Consider the following 16,808-nt stretch of genomic DNA (forward strand, 5'->3'; position numbering starts at 1 on the left):
CACTAGACTGCACCCTTATCTATGACAAGAATTCTGTCTGGTGGATTGCTTTTAAAAAAAATATTTCTCTTGCTAGTTCAATTCGGGAACATCTCACTGGATGCTGTTCACACCCCCAGATCCCGGTCTCTCTCCTTACTTATCTACTTGCCGAAAGGCACATTTTAAAACAAGCCCAAAGTTTAAAGTTGTGCTTTTGCTCCTATTGCCAAAGGAGTTTTAGGCGTTGGCTGGGAGAGGGAGGAGGAACTGTGTGTGTGATGATTAAATTAAAGAAAAAATTAGTAAGGCTGATTCCAATTGCTTCTCCCTTCTGTCTGGAGTCTTGGGAAGCAGGGAGCAAATTAATATTCAAAAATTTGGTTGAAGCATTTTAGAAGTGAGGGAAGTCATGTGTTATTTCCTCATGTGTGTCCAGTTCAGACTAGAAGAACAGTGCATGGTGTGTGATCCCTTTCTGCAGGGCCCCAGCAGCTCTGCTCACTGTGGGTACACTGGTAGCATTTGAGATGAATGGGGAAATTGGGTGTCCTTTGGAAGGAACATAAGTTGCCTAGTTCTAGACACCCTGAATTCCCAGAAGATGGTGTCAAGTGACACCTCTTTTTGTACAACTGATTTCCAGTGGCTGACTGTGTGAGGACAGGGGAAAGGAAGAAGGGTAGAGAGAAGGAAGAAGAGAATGTGGTGGGAGCTGGTTCTTAAGGGAAGACAGGGGTATGGGGAGAGATCACTCTGCTTAAGACTGTCAGCGATAAGCCACTGATTTTTTTTTTAGATTTTTATTGTTGGGTTATAATTATGCATAAGGAGGATTCATTCTGATATACTCACACATGCACATAGCATACATTGACCTATTCCATTCCCTTGGACTTCTTCTTTACCTCCTTTCCTGCGTCCACTGATCCCCATCCTCCTGGTCTCTCTTCTATCTTCATCATGTCCCTTTCCTTTCCTTTTTAGCTTTCACATATGAGAGAAAACTAACAACCCTTGACTTTCTGAGCTTATCTTTCTTAGCATGTTCTCTTGTTCCATACATTTCGCTGCAAATGATGCAATTTCATTTTTTAAGGATGAGTAAAACTCCATTGTGTGTGTGTGTGTGTGTGTGTGTGTGTGTGTGTGTGTTATCTCATATTTTCTTTACCCATTCATCTATTGACAGGCACCTAGGTTTTTTTCATAACCTGTAAGTCACCATTCTTTATTTCCCCTTCAAAATGGGTTTAGGTCTAGAGGAATTCAAAGACTAGAGCTACTGTCCTAGGGCTCAGGTGAAGTTTCCCAAAGACACAAGAGAAATTCTTGGCACCCTGGGATGTTCTAGAATGATTTTTTTTCCCTAAAGATTGGGGATTGGCAGTGTGAGTTTTGCCTCAAGGAGTCCGTAAATAATACAGATCAGTGGAGGGGGAAGGTATGGGGTGGTGGGGCTGGCTTGCCTGCAAGCCTCTGCTGATTCCGTTCCTCCTGTCCTCCATTCTGAAGGTCCAGGACTCTTCACAAATACCTTTAGAAGTTTGCTTCTGGAAAACAAAAGGTTTGCATCAATGAGTTTCATTGGGGAGGGCTCATTTAATCATGCAGATACTAATGTCAGAGGCAGGTGCTTGGTGCCCTCCCCAGAGACCTGCTTTGCTACTGATTCATTTTTGCAGCTACGAACTTTCCTACTGTGGCACAGATGAGCTACTGTATCTTTTAGCCATATCTTGCTTGGAGAGGTAAGGATTTCAATATCATCCTCTTGTGTCCTGTTTTCCCAGAGATCACTCCTCCCTTTCCTTTAAAACATTAACTCTGTATTAAAACCAAGTTTCAAAACATGGGACTGGGTCAAAAATTTGTGGTATTTATCAGCACAATTGGTTTCAAGAGGCAAATGGCATTTTTATTTTATAAAGTTTCCGAATCCTTACCTGTGGTCATTTTCTGTGAGTTTCTTAGTGATTTCCTGGGCAAGGAGATGCCTGATAACACAATTTAGAGAAGCTAGGCTTTTTAACAGTACACAAAATATTATGGGTTCTTCTGGTTAGGAGGGAATAACACCAGCCAAGGGGCTTTTCCTCAGTCTCTTCTATGTGTTGCTCTTTCCATTGTCTCAGAGAAACTTATTTTACACCATGGATTCCATTTTCAAGACCTCATGACATTGACTTCAGTCCCTTTCCCAGAACATACTAATGCTGCTGAGTCCCAAATGAAGATATGCTGACCTTCAAGAAAGAGCACCCAGTTCTCAGGTCACCCTCTAGGTAAGGGAAGTTCAGCAAGACTCAGGTCTGTGGAGGAGCCCCTTATGGTAGCTTTGCGGTAGTGACTTCGCTGAAGGCTAGGTGGCAGAATAGATACACCATTCAAAACACGCCTCCTTTCCCGGAAGGGGGAGAAGTAGATGCTGGCTGAATTTAACAATGGGGATCGGGCCTGGGGGAAGCAAAATCTTGGGTGGAGGGCCATACTGTATAACCACACATGGAGGGTTCACTTATTCGTCACCCCAGCCTTGGCGACGTTGCTCATGCCATCCGGACTCTTGCCTGAGCTGCAAAAATCACCCAGATCCAACAGGCAGCTGCCTTCAGGATCCCTGGGAGATGAAATACAGCCAATGCAGAAGTTGGTGACTTTTAGGTTCATCAAAGGATGTCCTGCAACTTCTCTGACGATTAATCAGAATGTGATCTTCCCGTCAAGTGCATAATAATTTTCCTTTTTCCATTTTAAAATGTTAATTATAGCATATTTTGTACAAAGAACAGAAGTTAATCTAGCAGCTATATGTACTCTCCACACTCGTGGAATGCATGTTAACATTTTGCCATCATTATTGAAGATTTTGTTAGGAAACAGCCCAGTGTTACAGGTAAGAACTTACCTCCTGCTCCTTCCCATCCCAGCCTCTTCCTTTGGTCGAAGTAACCGCTCTCTTGACATATCCTTTTTGCACAATGTTTTTCTAGGTTTTATATGAAGTTTCTTATGGAGCAAAAGTTAGGATGATTTGGAGGGTCAAACCACATGCTGCTTTAAGAGTTAAAATTTGGTAGTGGTGCCTCTTGCAGTGGTAATTTAACTAGAGTCTCCAATGACCCTAAGGCTGACTATTAAAGGAGCAGGAGCCAACTGTGACTCAGAATGATTTGTATCCATGTGTGAGCAGCATATAAGTTAATAGTTTTATGAATTGATGTTTAGGAGGCTCTGGAGCCGATCCAGACAGATAGGGCAGAACAGAGAGAGCTCCATAAATGCAATTTTGGGCTGGAGCCCTCCTGTCTTCTTGGAGTATGAGATCTGGCATGTTCCTACAATGGATAGCTCAGAAACTGTTTGAATTTTGGAGAATGAGATTAACCAGAAAGAGTGATCTGTTGTTGGTTAGAAGGCAGCATTGGTAGATCCAGATGTAGGAGGGAGAGAGAAGAGGTAGGTTGGGAAATGGAATAAGGGGAAAGAGAAAGAATGTTAATTGCTTGAAGCAGGTTTAATATGAGGCATTTGAGCCTTGAAAAGGTGAAATAAAATCACGGAGCTGGTGGCACCTGGGTTTCATCACAGGTCAGCAGGGAGAGGTGGTAAAAGCTGGCTCACCGCCATCAGGTCGCAGGGCAAACTTATGTGAATTTGGAAAAAATGCCTTTCCTCAAGCTACTTTCTTTCTAGTCATCAGAAAGTTGTTATAAGACACAGATTTTTGGATTCTTAAAATAAAAGCAATTCCAATAGACTCTTATTGTTGGACTTAAAATATGTTAATTGTAATGTAACCTTAATTTGTACAAACATATTAAGGTCGAAATTCCATATGCTTATGTCACTGTGAAATCCATCAAAAATGTAAATAAAGTCAACCAAAGCTACCAACCTCAAAAATGCACAATGACAACATTAATTTACTGTGTTGGTTAATGTCAGGCTGATGTGTTGCTGGAAATAAATCAATACTTCTGCTGTGATTATGGTTTAACTGTCAGGGTGCAAGGTTTTTGAGCTGGGCGTGCACAAGTTTGATGTGATTTAATCCTTCCACTACTTTTAAAACTACAGTGGACTTATGTCTTGTGTAGTGGTTAGTTTTATAGTTAGCTTGCCATATCAAAATTGGGTACAATCAAAATTTCCTACGAAAATTCCTTACATCACTCGCAAAACAAAATGGAACCATGAAACCTTCACTTTTGTGATGAGGCAGCGTGTCACTCAGTCTTCATGCAGCTTTTCCCCATTATCTCAGGATCAAGTCCACCTCCCATCTTTTTCCCACCAGCAAATGCCAATGTCAGTGGTGGGACTTGGTTCTGATGCCTTTGGAGAAATGGAACATGTTCCAGAGCCAGATTAGAAGGTGGTTATCCAAATGACCTAAAATATTTTCAGCTTTCAAGATTAGCAAATGAAACACACATGCACATGTGGAGACACACACACAACACACACACACACACCCCAATGCAACTTTTGAGGATATAATCTATAGACCATTCTAATCTGAGAAAAAAATGGTCTACTCCTTCACTAATTTTTTTCTTTTCTATCTTATCTGGGATGGCTTTGTACTTACTCAAGGAGAACAGGAGTGGTATTCAGTGCCATTTCCGTGGTCCAGGATCAGAATGCAAGGAATACAGACATGTATTGACCATGAACCCAAAGCAGGGTTCACAGTTTCGCAGACCTTGAGCTGTCTGGAACTCCAGGAAGTTTATCAGCAGAGATTCCACTCCAGCTCCTGGCCTGCTGGTAGGACCTTGAACTTATTATACTCAGTTTAACTGGGTAATTAGTGGCTTTTAAACAGTCATGGCCTGTCCTCTGAAAGCTTCCGTTTTAGGCTGGGCACAACTGAGAGTCTGAGATATGGAGTCTTCATACAACCGAGTGATGAGTTTTGGGCAAAACCACAAATTAAACAGCAAATTAAAACACAAATTAAAAACAAATAACATGAAGAGTGTGTACTGTTATGGCTGGTGTGTGTGTGTGTGTGTATGCATGCATCAGAGGTTGTAGGTTGTAATGAGAAACTTGATGTGACTCCATTTTTGAAAAACCAGCCTGTACCTCAGAGCAGGGCCTGTCCAAAGGGGGCAGGAGGTGACCCTTGTCCTTGGAAAACCCGTTCCTAGGCACATAAGCTATCCTGCTGGGTCCTTGACTCAGCAAATGCAAGTTCCTGGGCCTGAGGCCTAATTTTGGACCATAGCAACCACCAATCAGAGTGAGACAGGGAAGATACCTGAAATACCAGGTGACCCTCCCAGTAGTTTGGGTGATTGATAACAGGAATAGGCCACCCTGCAGTTTAGTATATACACTTTTGCAACTCTTCTTGGCCTAAATGAATCAGTTCAAAGGTGTCCACCACTTGAACTAACCAATCACCCTTACCCACCAGTGAATGTGCTAATCAATGTTAAGAGTTGTTGTTTGATTTTCCTGTGGTATGAAATTATTTGCTGTGTGACGTTGTGATGCATAGAGTATCCCCCCAAAAAATTTCTATAAATTCTCACTGAACTAAGGGCCAGGACTCACTCCTATGGGGACCACTGCATCAGAAACGGTTGTGAGTCCAGGCTCGAGCTTGCAATAAAGACTCTTGTGTGATTGCATTGGATTCGGCTCCTGGAGGTCTGTTGGGGTCCCACGAATCTGGCATTACAGTATACAGAGAGGTCACAGGGATAGAAGAATTGGCTTCCAATTTGTTGCTAAATAAGGAGGTAGGAGGTACCGTATATGGCATAATCATTATGACTTACTAGTTCCTTCTGCTTGCAAAGACTTAGAACAAGTAAATGCAGCAATATGACTACCAAGTAGGAGATGGAAGTATTTTATCAAGCCAATCAGGAGACAACATCTATTTAGAACAAGAATTGAAAGAGAAGAAAGATGTGGATTTACCCAGTTGGAGTAGATTGAATGTGGAAGTTGGGTTTCCTTGAGCCCTAAGCTTTGAATATCACTCTTCTATTTTGGTTTGAGCAACTTGACCTTGAGAAAGTTGCTTAGCTTTCTTCTGGCTCAGTGTATTCTTCTGTAAAATGGGTATGATCCACATTAATAGGTTGCTATGAGGGTTCAATGAAATAATCTATGAAATCATTTGGCACCATACCTATGAGATAGTGTATTAATTAGTTTGCTAATGTTGCCCTAACAAAATATCCCAAGCCAAAACCTCCTCGAAGCTGATTATGTCTGCAACTACACTAGTTCCAATACACAGGGCACATTTTGAAGTGTTGATGGTTCAACACTTCATACCCTAACATATGAGTTCCGAGGGGACAGAATTCAACCCATAATACATAGTGATGGTTCAAGTAGTCGTTTTTATTATTCTTATTCACAATGTCCTCTTTAATCACCTTTACATGGATGGGTATTTTAATAGGCAGAATTTTCAGACTTGCATCTCTATTCTCCTGGTCTTTCTAGGCCTACAAGAAAGTGCAATAGGATAGGAGGCAATCTGAGTCCTTGTTCATGTGGTATTGCTTGGGATTTACACAGCAATGGCCACAGCAGATGCTCAGAGGACATTTGTGGGCAAACAAATGAAGTCTGTTAGTTTTTTCTTTTGTTCTGTTTCCTTCTTTCTTTCTTTCTTTTTGATTACTTAGTAGCCAGACTCTCTTGTTACCTTTTCTAGATTACCAAAATATTAAAGGCAAAAGAAAAGAAACCAAATTTGAATTTCCTTCATTGGTGATTATTAAACCCTCCATAATTGATTGTTTTCTGAAGTTAGTTAGAAACTCAGCCGGATGGGAGAGGGCAGTGGTGGTGGGGGTTGTGTGGTGGGGGTAGAGTGGTCAGGATAGAGAGAGCTGGAGTCTGAGAAACTGGTGTGACTCCATTTTTGAAAAAACAGCCTGTGCCTCAGGGTAAAGCCTGTCCAAGGCGGGAGGGATGACCCTTGTCCTTGGAAAACCTGTTCCTAGGCACATAGCTACCCTGTTCGTACCAGATGTCCTTGACTCAGCAAATGCAAGTTTCTGAAAAGATCAAAAGAATGCTTGAGGCCTAATTTTGGACCCTAGCAACAACCAATCAGAGTGAGACAGGGAAGATACCTTAAGTACCAGGTGACCTTCCCAGTAGTTTCGGTGATTGATAACAGGCTTAGGCAACCCTGCAGTTTAGCATATACACTCTTGCAACCCCTGGAGGCCTAAACCTATCAGTTCAAATGTATCTACCACTTGAACTAACCAATCACCCTTACCCAACTTGTTCCTGCCAATGAATGTGCTAATCAATGTTAAGAGTTGTTGTTTGATTTTCCCACGGTGTGAAATGATTTGCTGTGTGATGTTGTGACACATAGAGTATCCCCCAAAACCTATAAAATCTCACTGAACTAAGGGCCAGGACTCACTCCTCGGGACCACTGCGTCAGGAACGGCTGTGAGTCCAGACTCGAGCTTGCAATAAAGACTCTTTTGTGTTTGCATCGGATTCGGCTCCTGGAGGTCTATTGGGGTCCCACGAATCTGGCATTACAAGTCCACTCTGGACATTTCCTAGGGCTTGATATTGGCTGGGACTGGGACTTTGGAATAGATAAGAAGAAACAATATCGGCTCAATATTGGCTCTATAGAGGTTCAGTTTAAATGAGAGCTGGGCATGGTGGTGTATGCCTGTAATCCCAGTAACTTGGGAGGCTGAGGCAGGAGGATCATGAGTTCAAAGCCAGCCTTAGCAATAATGAGGCACTAAGCAACTCGGTGAGACCATGTCTCTAAATAAATACAAAATAGGGCTGAGGATGTGGCTTAGTGATTGAGTGCCCCTGAGTTCAATCCCTGGTACAAAATAAAAAATTTACCTGAGGAGTGTTATGGTTTGTATGTGAGTTGTCCCCAAAAAGCTCACGTGTGAGACAATGTGAAAAGGTTCAGGAGGGAAACGATCAGATTGTAAGGGCCTTAACTCAATCAGTGAATTAGTCCCAGATGGGATTAACTGGTAGCTGGATGCAGGTGAGGTGTGGCTGGAGGAGATGGGGAGTTGGGGTGTGGCTTTGGGATATATATTTGTATCTGGTGAGTGGAGACCTCTCTCTTTGCTCTCTGATCATTATGTGAGCTGCTTCCCCCTGGCGTGATGTCCTGCCTCACCTTGATCCCTGAAGAATGGAGCCAGCTGTCTGTGGACTGAGACCTCTGAAACCTTGAGCCTCCAAACCAACTTTTCCTCCTCTAAAGTTGTTCTGGTCGGGTCTTTTAGTTACAGCAGTGAATTAGCTGACTAAAATGAGGAGCCATGGATCTGACCAGGTACAGGGCTTTATTTGGTCCTTAGAAAGAGGTTATATGAGCCAGGCGTGGTGGCACATACCTGCAATCCTAGCCACTCAGGAGGCTGAGACAAGAGTCACAAGTTCAAGGCCAGCCTCAGCAATGTAGCAAGGCCAATTTAGGGAGGACTTGTTTCAAAATAAAAAATAAAAACATGCTGGGGATGTAGCTCAAAGGTAGAGCTCTACTGGGTTCAATCTCCAGAAACACACACACACAAAGGGGTGATGTGTGCCCTTTTCACCTGATGCAGTGACTCTCTAATACACAAGCCACGTGCATATCTGAATCAGAAGGGTCTTGATCTGAAAATGTCAGGAGCCGCATAAATCTGGCAGGAACTGGAATGTGAAATGAGGGGAGCCAATAGTCTGCATGATTGGAGCCCCAGAGGTGAATGTCCTATGCTAAGGATCTCCTTCAGTGGTCTTTGGACCCACTCCCCCTACCCCATCAAAAAAGAAATGACTGAAAACCAAAACCACAATAACAATTACTGATTAACCATGCCCATGTGTCTCCTCTATCCCGCTGTCTGTTTTCTCCCAGCTGCAGAACAGAGGTTGCAGTGTGGGCAAGATGCATGAGGGATGCAGGCTGGGTGGGACCTGGAGACACACAGGTTTAAGGAGGGAAGCTACAATTCATTTCTGGCCTCTTTAACAACTTGAGGCCTTAAGGACAGGACTGGCTCATTCTCTCCCATTCTTTCCCCCCCCCCCTTCCTTCTTTTAAAAATATTTGACTGGTTATTTGAATTTTTTTTTCAAGTTTCCAAACAAGAATTTATTATTTTTAAAATTTATTTTCCTAAAAAAAAAGTACCAGGTACAATTTTTCCTGTTTTTTTGTTTGTTTCATTTTGTTTTTGTTTTTTTCAAGTTTCAGCAAATGCTTGTTCCCCTCAGTCATGTCCCAGGAGTCAAGGGCTGAGGCTGGGTCTGAGTCTGGAGTGGGGAACAGGGTAATTGGGAGCCACATAACTGAGTTTGAGGGATGCCCCTTATCCCAGCTGAGGTAGGTGGGTCAGAATCTGGCCAGGTGAGAGGAGACATCCCAGTCCTTGGCCCTGACTCTGTCCCTGGACACCTTCCTCAGTCAGGACCCAAAGTAAGGAGATATAGGCAAGAGGAAAGGGACAACTGAGTCTGGAGCCCCTGTGTGTGTGCATGCATGCACACTCTTTTTCTCACAAATATCACAAACACAAGCTTGTGCTTGCTCACACACACACACATACACACACACACACTCACATAAGTTGGCTTTCAAAGATGGATTGAAGGGTAGGGGAAGGGAAGGTAACAGGGAAGGACAGGGGAAGCTGAGTCTTTGGCTAGTGACTCAGTCCCTCTGGGATAATCCCTCTGTCCTCAGCTGAGGAAGAGCAGTTTTCTCCCTGCCCCCACACTTCAGCCTCTTCAACTCCTGAATTTGGAGCAATATTTGAGAGTGAGAAAGGAGGAAGGATGATGCCAATTATCAGGTCTGGGAGGTTACCAAGGCAATCCAATTTGAATAAATTATAAATTAAAAATAAATAAAATAAGAAGTGGCCCCTGCCCAGGACAGGGAGGCAATGCTGGCATGACTTGCCTGGGGACTTGGGACAATCTCAGGGTAGCTCTGGTTCCTCTGTACTACCTAAGCTGGCCTGGGACACCCAAGGGAGGGAACAGGCACATGGAGTACCCAGAGTAGGGCAGGGTGTGGAAGGATCAGAAGCTTTAAATACCCAAATAATCAATTTGGGCATGAGCGTGGTGAGGACTTTAATTCAATCCTAAGGGGTTTTCGCCATTTCTCCACGTGTTTACTCTGTCCAGGATGGAGCAGGATGGGCAGGCTTTTGGCCCACCTAGGTTCCGAGAATTGGCAATCGGGGAAAAGGAGAATAACGTGGATTGTGGGGGGCCTCAGTTACGGCCTGCAGTTCATAGGGGAGCCCTGTGTCCAGCTCCAGGCTCCGTCGGGGAAAAAAGCAGGCGGATATCTCCATGTAGGCTTAATCGGCCTGAGCGGGAGCTCCGGAACCTGAGATGCAGCAAGTAGCAGAGGAGGCGGTGGGTGGGACTAGCATTTCCCTCCTCACCCACAGGCACCAAAAAGAGGCGATGGCGCAAGAAGGTCATGTGGGCAGCAGGCATGTCCGAGAAGTCAAAGGTCACAAGGAACATCTTCACCACAGTCTGGTTGGGGTTAAATAAGGTCACTTGAATGGTGCCCACCTTGGGCACGCTGTAACCCTTCCTCCCCAGGGGATTCAGGTCCACGACACCCAGGAAGGGGGGCCGGGGCATTTTGCTCAGAAACATCAAAGAAGGTGACAGTGACAGGCAGCGTGACATGCTGGGGACAGTAGGACCCACTAGCTCTAATCTCGGCTGTGAAGCCCTCAATGTGGCCAGATGGTGCAAAGCGTCCTCGCAACAGTGATTCCTCAAAGTTGCCCAGCAGGGTATGGCTGACAGCCGGAGTAGGAACAGGGGAGGCACTGAGGGGGCTCAGCAGGCCTGGTCCCTCCGGAGGCTTCGAAGGGAGCTCAGCTTCAGGCGATGGGCACCTTTCAGCCTCCGCCCCACAGGACTGCAGTCTCTTGAGTCCAAAACAGGCTCCTTGGGCCCGGGCAGCAGGTGGCTCCAGAAGGGTGTGGCTTTGGCATCAGAACTGTTGGCAGCAGGAGGGTGGCCCAGGGTTCCCCGGCGCCTCCGAGGGGCTGGCCCCTCATCCTCAGAGCTGACATCCAGGGCTTCTCCAGCGGGAAGCAGCCTTCGCTTGGTAGGGCAGAGGCCCCCTATTTGTGCAAGACTGTGCAAATCAGTGTCAAGTGTGTTGGCCTGAAGGGGCTGGCCCTGGAGACTCCCCCAGGGACCCCTGTCCCCCTGGATCTGGGGAAGCCCAGTCTCTGGTGTGCAAAGTATTGCAGGAAGCATTTGATGGGAGCCAGGGGGGTCTTCGGGCCCCTGAAGTCCAAGGTGAGGTGGCATTACCTCCCTGGTAGACCCCGGGGGATGCTGCCCCCCCTGCTGGGCTGTAGCCCATGAGCAGGCCACCCTGGAGGATCCCCTGTCTGACTGGAGGCTGTGAAGGGCCAGCCTCTGGCTCTGAGGATGGAGACGGCTCCGCCTGCACGTGGCGCATGAAGCTCCCCTTGGGTCAGGGGGGCCCCCCACACGGCCTTTATGCTGGGCCTGGGTTGGGGGGCCTGGGGACATCCCGATGAAGGGGCCTCAAGCCTAGATGTGTGTCCCCTCTTCCAGACTGATGCCTTGTTCCCCTAGCTTGCAGTCTGGTCCATGCCTGCTGCACTGGCAAGGTGACTGCCACCATTCTGGGCAGCTCCTGGGTTCAGCTGGACCCTTCCCAGGGCTTGTCCCCTTTCCTCGTTTCTTTTATTATTTGAATTTATTTAAAAATCTTTTCACTGTAGAGAATTTCAAACAAACTCAAATGCAGGCAGAATTGGATAATGAATCCCATGAAAGCATCCTTCAGCTCAGCCACCCTTCCAGGGCCATCCTGCTCCTTCTACCCAGCTCTGCCTTCTGCCTTCCCATGGGCTGAACATAGCCACGTACTGCATGACATTTTAGTCAATGGTGGACTGCAGGTGTGGTGGTGGTTCCATCGATGATGGTGGAGCTTAAATGTTCCTACTGCCTAGTGACATGGTAGCTGTCCTGACGTGGTGGTGCAATGCTTGACTCAGGCATTGGTGGTGATGTTGGAGCAGACAAACCTGCTACATTCCAGATGTTCATGGGAAAGCATATGTAATTATGGACAGTCCACACACAGTACTACAGGATGATCCTAAATTACTTGTTTATGTAGTTACTGTACTTTTTATTGCTGGACTATACTTCTACTTATATAAAAATGTGGACTGTGAAACAGTCTACCATGGTCTGCCTGCAGCAGCTGCAAACATTTCATGCATATCATACCATGTCTTCTTGCATATCTCTCTCTCTCTCTCTCTCTCTCTCTCTCTCTCTCTCTCTCGCTTGATCTAATCTCCTGTTTTAGCCATCATGTCCCTAGGAGTGATGGGCTTCATCTTATGTACGTGTGTGTATATACGTGTGTCTATAGGCACATGTGTATGTAGGTACATATATATGTGTGTGTCTGTGTGTGTGTGTACACACACACACACACACACACACATTTAGGGACTCGTGTGTAGTAGGCTATACCATCTATCTAGGTTTGGGTAAGTACACTCTATGGTGTTTGCACAAGGACAAAATGCCTAATGTCACACTTCTTAGATGGTATCCCCCATGTTAAGTGGTACCTGGCTGTAGGAGAACAGCATGGCTCTTTAGCTTCAGGTGTGTCATGTTTATGAAGCATTTTTTGGTACCCTAAACGTGGATCCAAACCTTCCTGAGTAATAAATAGGGAAATAGATAATATGCCTGTCTACTAAAGGAAGATTTCAGTGAACAACAAAAAGACATATTTGAGAAAGGAGCAGTGGAGATCCATGATCTTGAGGCCCTAGAGTCTGGACCTCTGAGAGGGTGGGGCAGATGATGTGGGCAGAGGAAGCCCTGAAGAAAAAGGGAGAAGAAGTAGGTGGAGAAGAGACCTCGGGGTGAAGCACCCTAAGCACAGAGGAGATGGCCCGGCTGGAGAACAGGGCATTGGTACAGATCTAGATGTCACTAACTTTCCTCGAAGGCTTAAGGCATGCTGGCCACTTGACATGCATTATTTTATTTAATGGTCACAGCCGTCTCATAAGGGAGAACCCATTCATCAGCTTCACTTTATAATTGAGGAAACGGAGGCACTGACTGGCTTAACCTAGCCCAGGATGACCCAGCTAAGAAGCAGAGTTGGGCCTTGGGCTCAGACAGTTTGAGTTGACAGTCTACACACTCACCTGTCAAGATAGCTTCTCTGCCAGACTGCCTGGAAGAGCCACTGCTGGTGGACAGTCACTGGGGCTCTGGTTCAGGGGAGGTGCCCTGGACAGTTGCTGAGAGCAAAGGTCAGGAGAGTCGCCACATGAGCCACCAGGAAGAACAACCAGTCTGAGAGACTATTCTAGAAAAAAGGAAAAGAGATGTGTGGTGGCTAGATGAATGGCTATGGTGGTTAGTTTTTTTGTTTTAAAAATTATTAAAAATTTTTTTTCTTGGTGCTGGGGATTGAACCCAGGGGTGCTTTACCACTGAGCTATCTCCCTAGACCTTTTTATTTTTTTATTTTGAGATAGTGTCTTGCTAAATTGCTGAGGGTCTCCCTAAGTTGCTGAGGCTGGCCTTGGACTTGCCATCCTCCTGTCTCAGCCTCCGGAGGAGCTGAGATTACAGGTCTGAGCCACCTGCTTGGCTGTGCTGGTTAACTTTATGTGTCAGCTTGACTGGGTTGAGAGAGCTGGCACCTTTCTGATGTGTCCCTGAGGGTATTTCTGGAAGAGATCAGCATTTGAGTCAGTGAATTGCATAAAGAAGAGCTGCCCTTCTGGATGTGGGTGGTGTCATCCAATCTATTGAGGAACAAAAAGAACAAGAAGGTGTGGAAGAGTGTGCAGAATCAAAGCCATTTGAGAAGTCTGGGGTATTTTTAAAATTTTAGTAACAGCTTTATAGAAATAGGACCACTCATATACCATGCAATCCACTCTTTTTTTTTTTTGAATTTTTTTAATGTTTTTTTTTAAGAGAGAGTGAGAGAGGGGGAGAGAGAGAGAGAGAGAGAGAGAGAGAGAGAGAGAGAGAGAGAGAGAATTTTTAATATTTATTTTTTAGTTCTCGGCAGACACAACATCTTTGTTGGTATGTGGTGCTGAGGATCGAACCCCGGCCGCACGCATGCCAGACGAGCGCGCTACCGCCTGAGCCACATTCCGAGCCCCGCAATCCACTCTTTTGAAGGATACAACCCAATGATTTTTTTCAGTACATCATACAGTTGTATAATCATTACCATAATCAATTTTAGGACATTTTACCACCTCTGTCAGTAACTCTGAGCTGTTTAGTTGTGACCTCACAGTCTCTCCAGTGCCCCTAGTCCTAAGCAATGAATCAACTACTTTCTGTTTCTATAGATGTGCCCATTCTGGACCTTTCCCATGAATGGAATATTGCTGAGAGCCATAGCCAAGTAGGAATGACGCATGGCAATTTCCTTGTCAGCCTACTCAATGTTGCTTAGAAGGAGGACTCTCCATTGTGGAAATGGGCTTGCCTTGGACCTAGGTCATTTGCAGTGACATTGCATGAATGTTTGAGAGTTTGGGTTTGAAAGTTGACCTTGCTCAGGGATTAGGGCGGTTCCAGGTTTAGGGTGGATCCTGCTGGGAATAGGGCGTATCCTGCTGCCTCAGGAGCCCGCTCCTTGAGTTCCCGTTGAGTTCTCCCGGGATTCAGAGGGTATTTGGTACGCAGAGCCCTGTGGAGGGTGGATTTTCCCAGAACGTGCGTGTAGAGTGCCAGTGAGAGTTCGGGAATAAAGAATTGCTGTTTGAATCTACAAGGCTTTTGTGGTGGCTTAGTTATTTTGTGCCCAGCTAGACTGCGGCAGAATATGATACATGACCTTTTGTGGTTTGCCTTCTTTGGACTTGGCATGCTGTTTCTGAGAGTCAACCATGTTGTAGAATGGATCAGTATATTGTCATTTCTCTTTATGGCTGAACAATATTCCATTATGTGGACATACCATATTTTGTTTATTCACTTGTCAGTGGATGGAAACTTGGATTGTTTCTATTTCTTGGCTATTAAGAATGATGCCAAAACGAACATTCATGCCCAGGTTTTTGCATGAACATATGTTTTCATTTCTCTTGGGTGATATACCTTGGAAGAGATTGTTGGTTCATACGGTAACTAACTCTATGGTTAACTTTTTGAGGAACTTCCAGACTATATTCCAAAGTAACTATACCTTGAGCATTCCCTGGAGCAGAATATGATGGTTCTGACTGTCTACATGCTTGCCAACACGTATCTTTATCTGACTTTTGATTTAATTGTTCTACTGGGTATGTATGACATTATAGCCCAGTGTAATTTTGATTTGCCTGTTAAGCATCTTTTCATGTACTTACTGGCTATTGGTATATCTGCTTTGGAAAGATGTCTATTCAGATCCATTGCCTTTTCAAAAATTGCTTTTTGTTTAAATGATTTTTTAAATGATTTAAATGGGATACTTTTTGATTATATTCTTCCATGTGTCCATCTGTTTTGTTTAGTCAGTTACTAAAACCTTTCCAGGTGTGTCTATCTACCAGCTCCACCAGAGTTTTTACAGTAAAATGGGGGAAAACTCAAAAAGCAGGGACTGTTCCTTTCCACCTTTGCTAGGAATGGCCTTCCTCCCTGTTTTGGTAGGTCAACATTTTTTCACCAGTCAAGAGTTATCCCAAGCCTGTCTCCCTCTTGGAAACTTCTTCAGTTAGCAAGTATTTATTTATCGAGCACTTACTATGTACCAGTTCTGGAGCCAGGAGCTGCGACTCGAATGTCAGATAAAGTCTTTGTATACTCAAGGGTTGCAATATAGCAGGGAAGATAGACAGGAACAAATAAGTACAAATTTGAGGTAGTCGAGGTGGCCAAGGTGTGTTAAGGGGATAGAACAGAAGGTCAATAACTGTGTGATGAATGCCTCAAGCAGACCTTGCTTTTCCAACAAACCAGGTGTTATGGTTTAGATATCAGATGTCCCCCAAAAGCTTGTTTGTGAGATACTATAAGAAAAGGACATCTGTTGAGGAAAGTTGCAGGAATCAAGCAGAGACAAACCAAGAGAGGGGCCATATGGGCTGCAACCAGCCAAGCCACAGGGCGGAGCTACACAAGCCCTTTGGAGAAAATATCATGATGTGATGTGCCCCAGGTGTTGGATGTGGAGCTACAGGACATGTGTGCCCAGATGGACTTCCTTAGGCCCTATTCCTTATTTCTCTGCCCTATTTCTCCCTGGTGGGATGGAAGTGTTTACTCTGTGCCTTATATGGTGGACATGTGTAACATGCGTTTGGTTTTTACAGGGGCTCGTGCTGAGAGTTCACCTTGAGTCTCAGAGAAGACTTTGGACTTGGACTTTTGGGCAATGCTAAAACTGTTAAGATTGTGGGGACTCTTAAAAATGGATTAAATATAGTTTGCATTATGAGATGGGCATGAGTTTTGGGGGCCAGGGGTGAAATGTTATGGTTTGGATATGAGGTGTCCCCCAAAGAAGGTTTAGAGGTGAAATGATTGAGTTATGAGAGTTTTAACCTTAGTAGTGCATTAATACTCTGATAGGGATTGGTAACTGTAGTGGGTAACTGTAGGCAGGAAGGGTGTGACTGGAGGGTCCCTGGGGGTGCCTTGGGGGTATATATTTTGTCCTTGGTGTGCAGAGCTAGTCTCTCTCTCTCTCTCTCTCTCTCTCTCTCTCTCTCTCTGCTTCCTGGTACCACGCCCCAGTGTCTTTCCTCTACCACACCCTCTGCCATGATGTTCTGCTT

At 45.0% G+C, this 16,808-nt stretch overlaps 1 long non-coding RNA gene and 1 pseudogene across 2 annotated transcripts in view; one reads left to right on the top strand and one right to left on the bottom strand.

The window, feature by feature from the left end:
• LOC308631356 overlaps positions 1 to 16,808 on the top strand; it is a 33,576-nt gene that overhangs the window by 2,313 nt on the left and 14,455 nt on the right. The window lies entirely within an intron of this gene.
• Positions 9,100 to 11,682, bottom strand: LOC308631304 (atos homolog protein B-like; annotated as a pseudogene). The gene has a single exon. The product of its transcript is annotated as an atos homolog protein B-like (transcript).

Source organism: Spermophilus citellus, assembly GCF_964194105.1.
Source record: "Spermophilus citellus genome assembly, chromosome: 11".
Taxonomy (NCBI): Eukaryota; Metazoa; Chordata; class Mammalia; order Rodentia; family Sciuridae; genus Spermophilus; species Spermophilus citellus.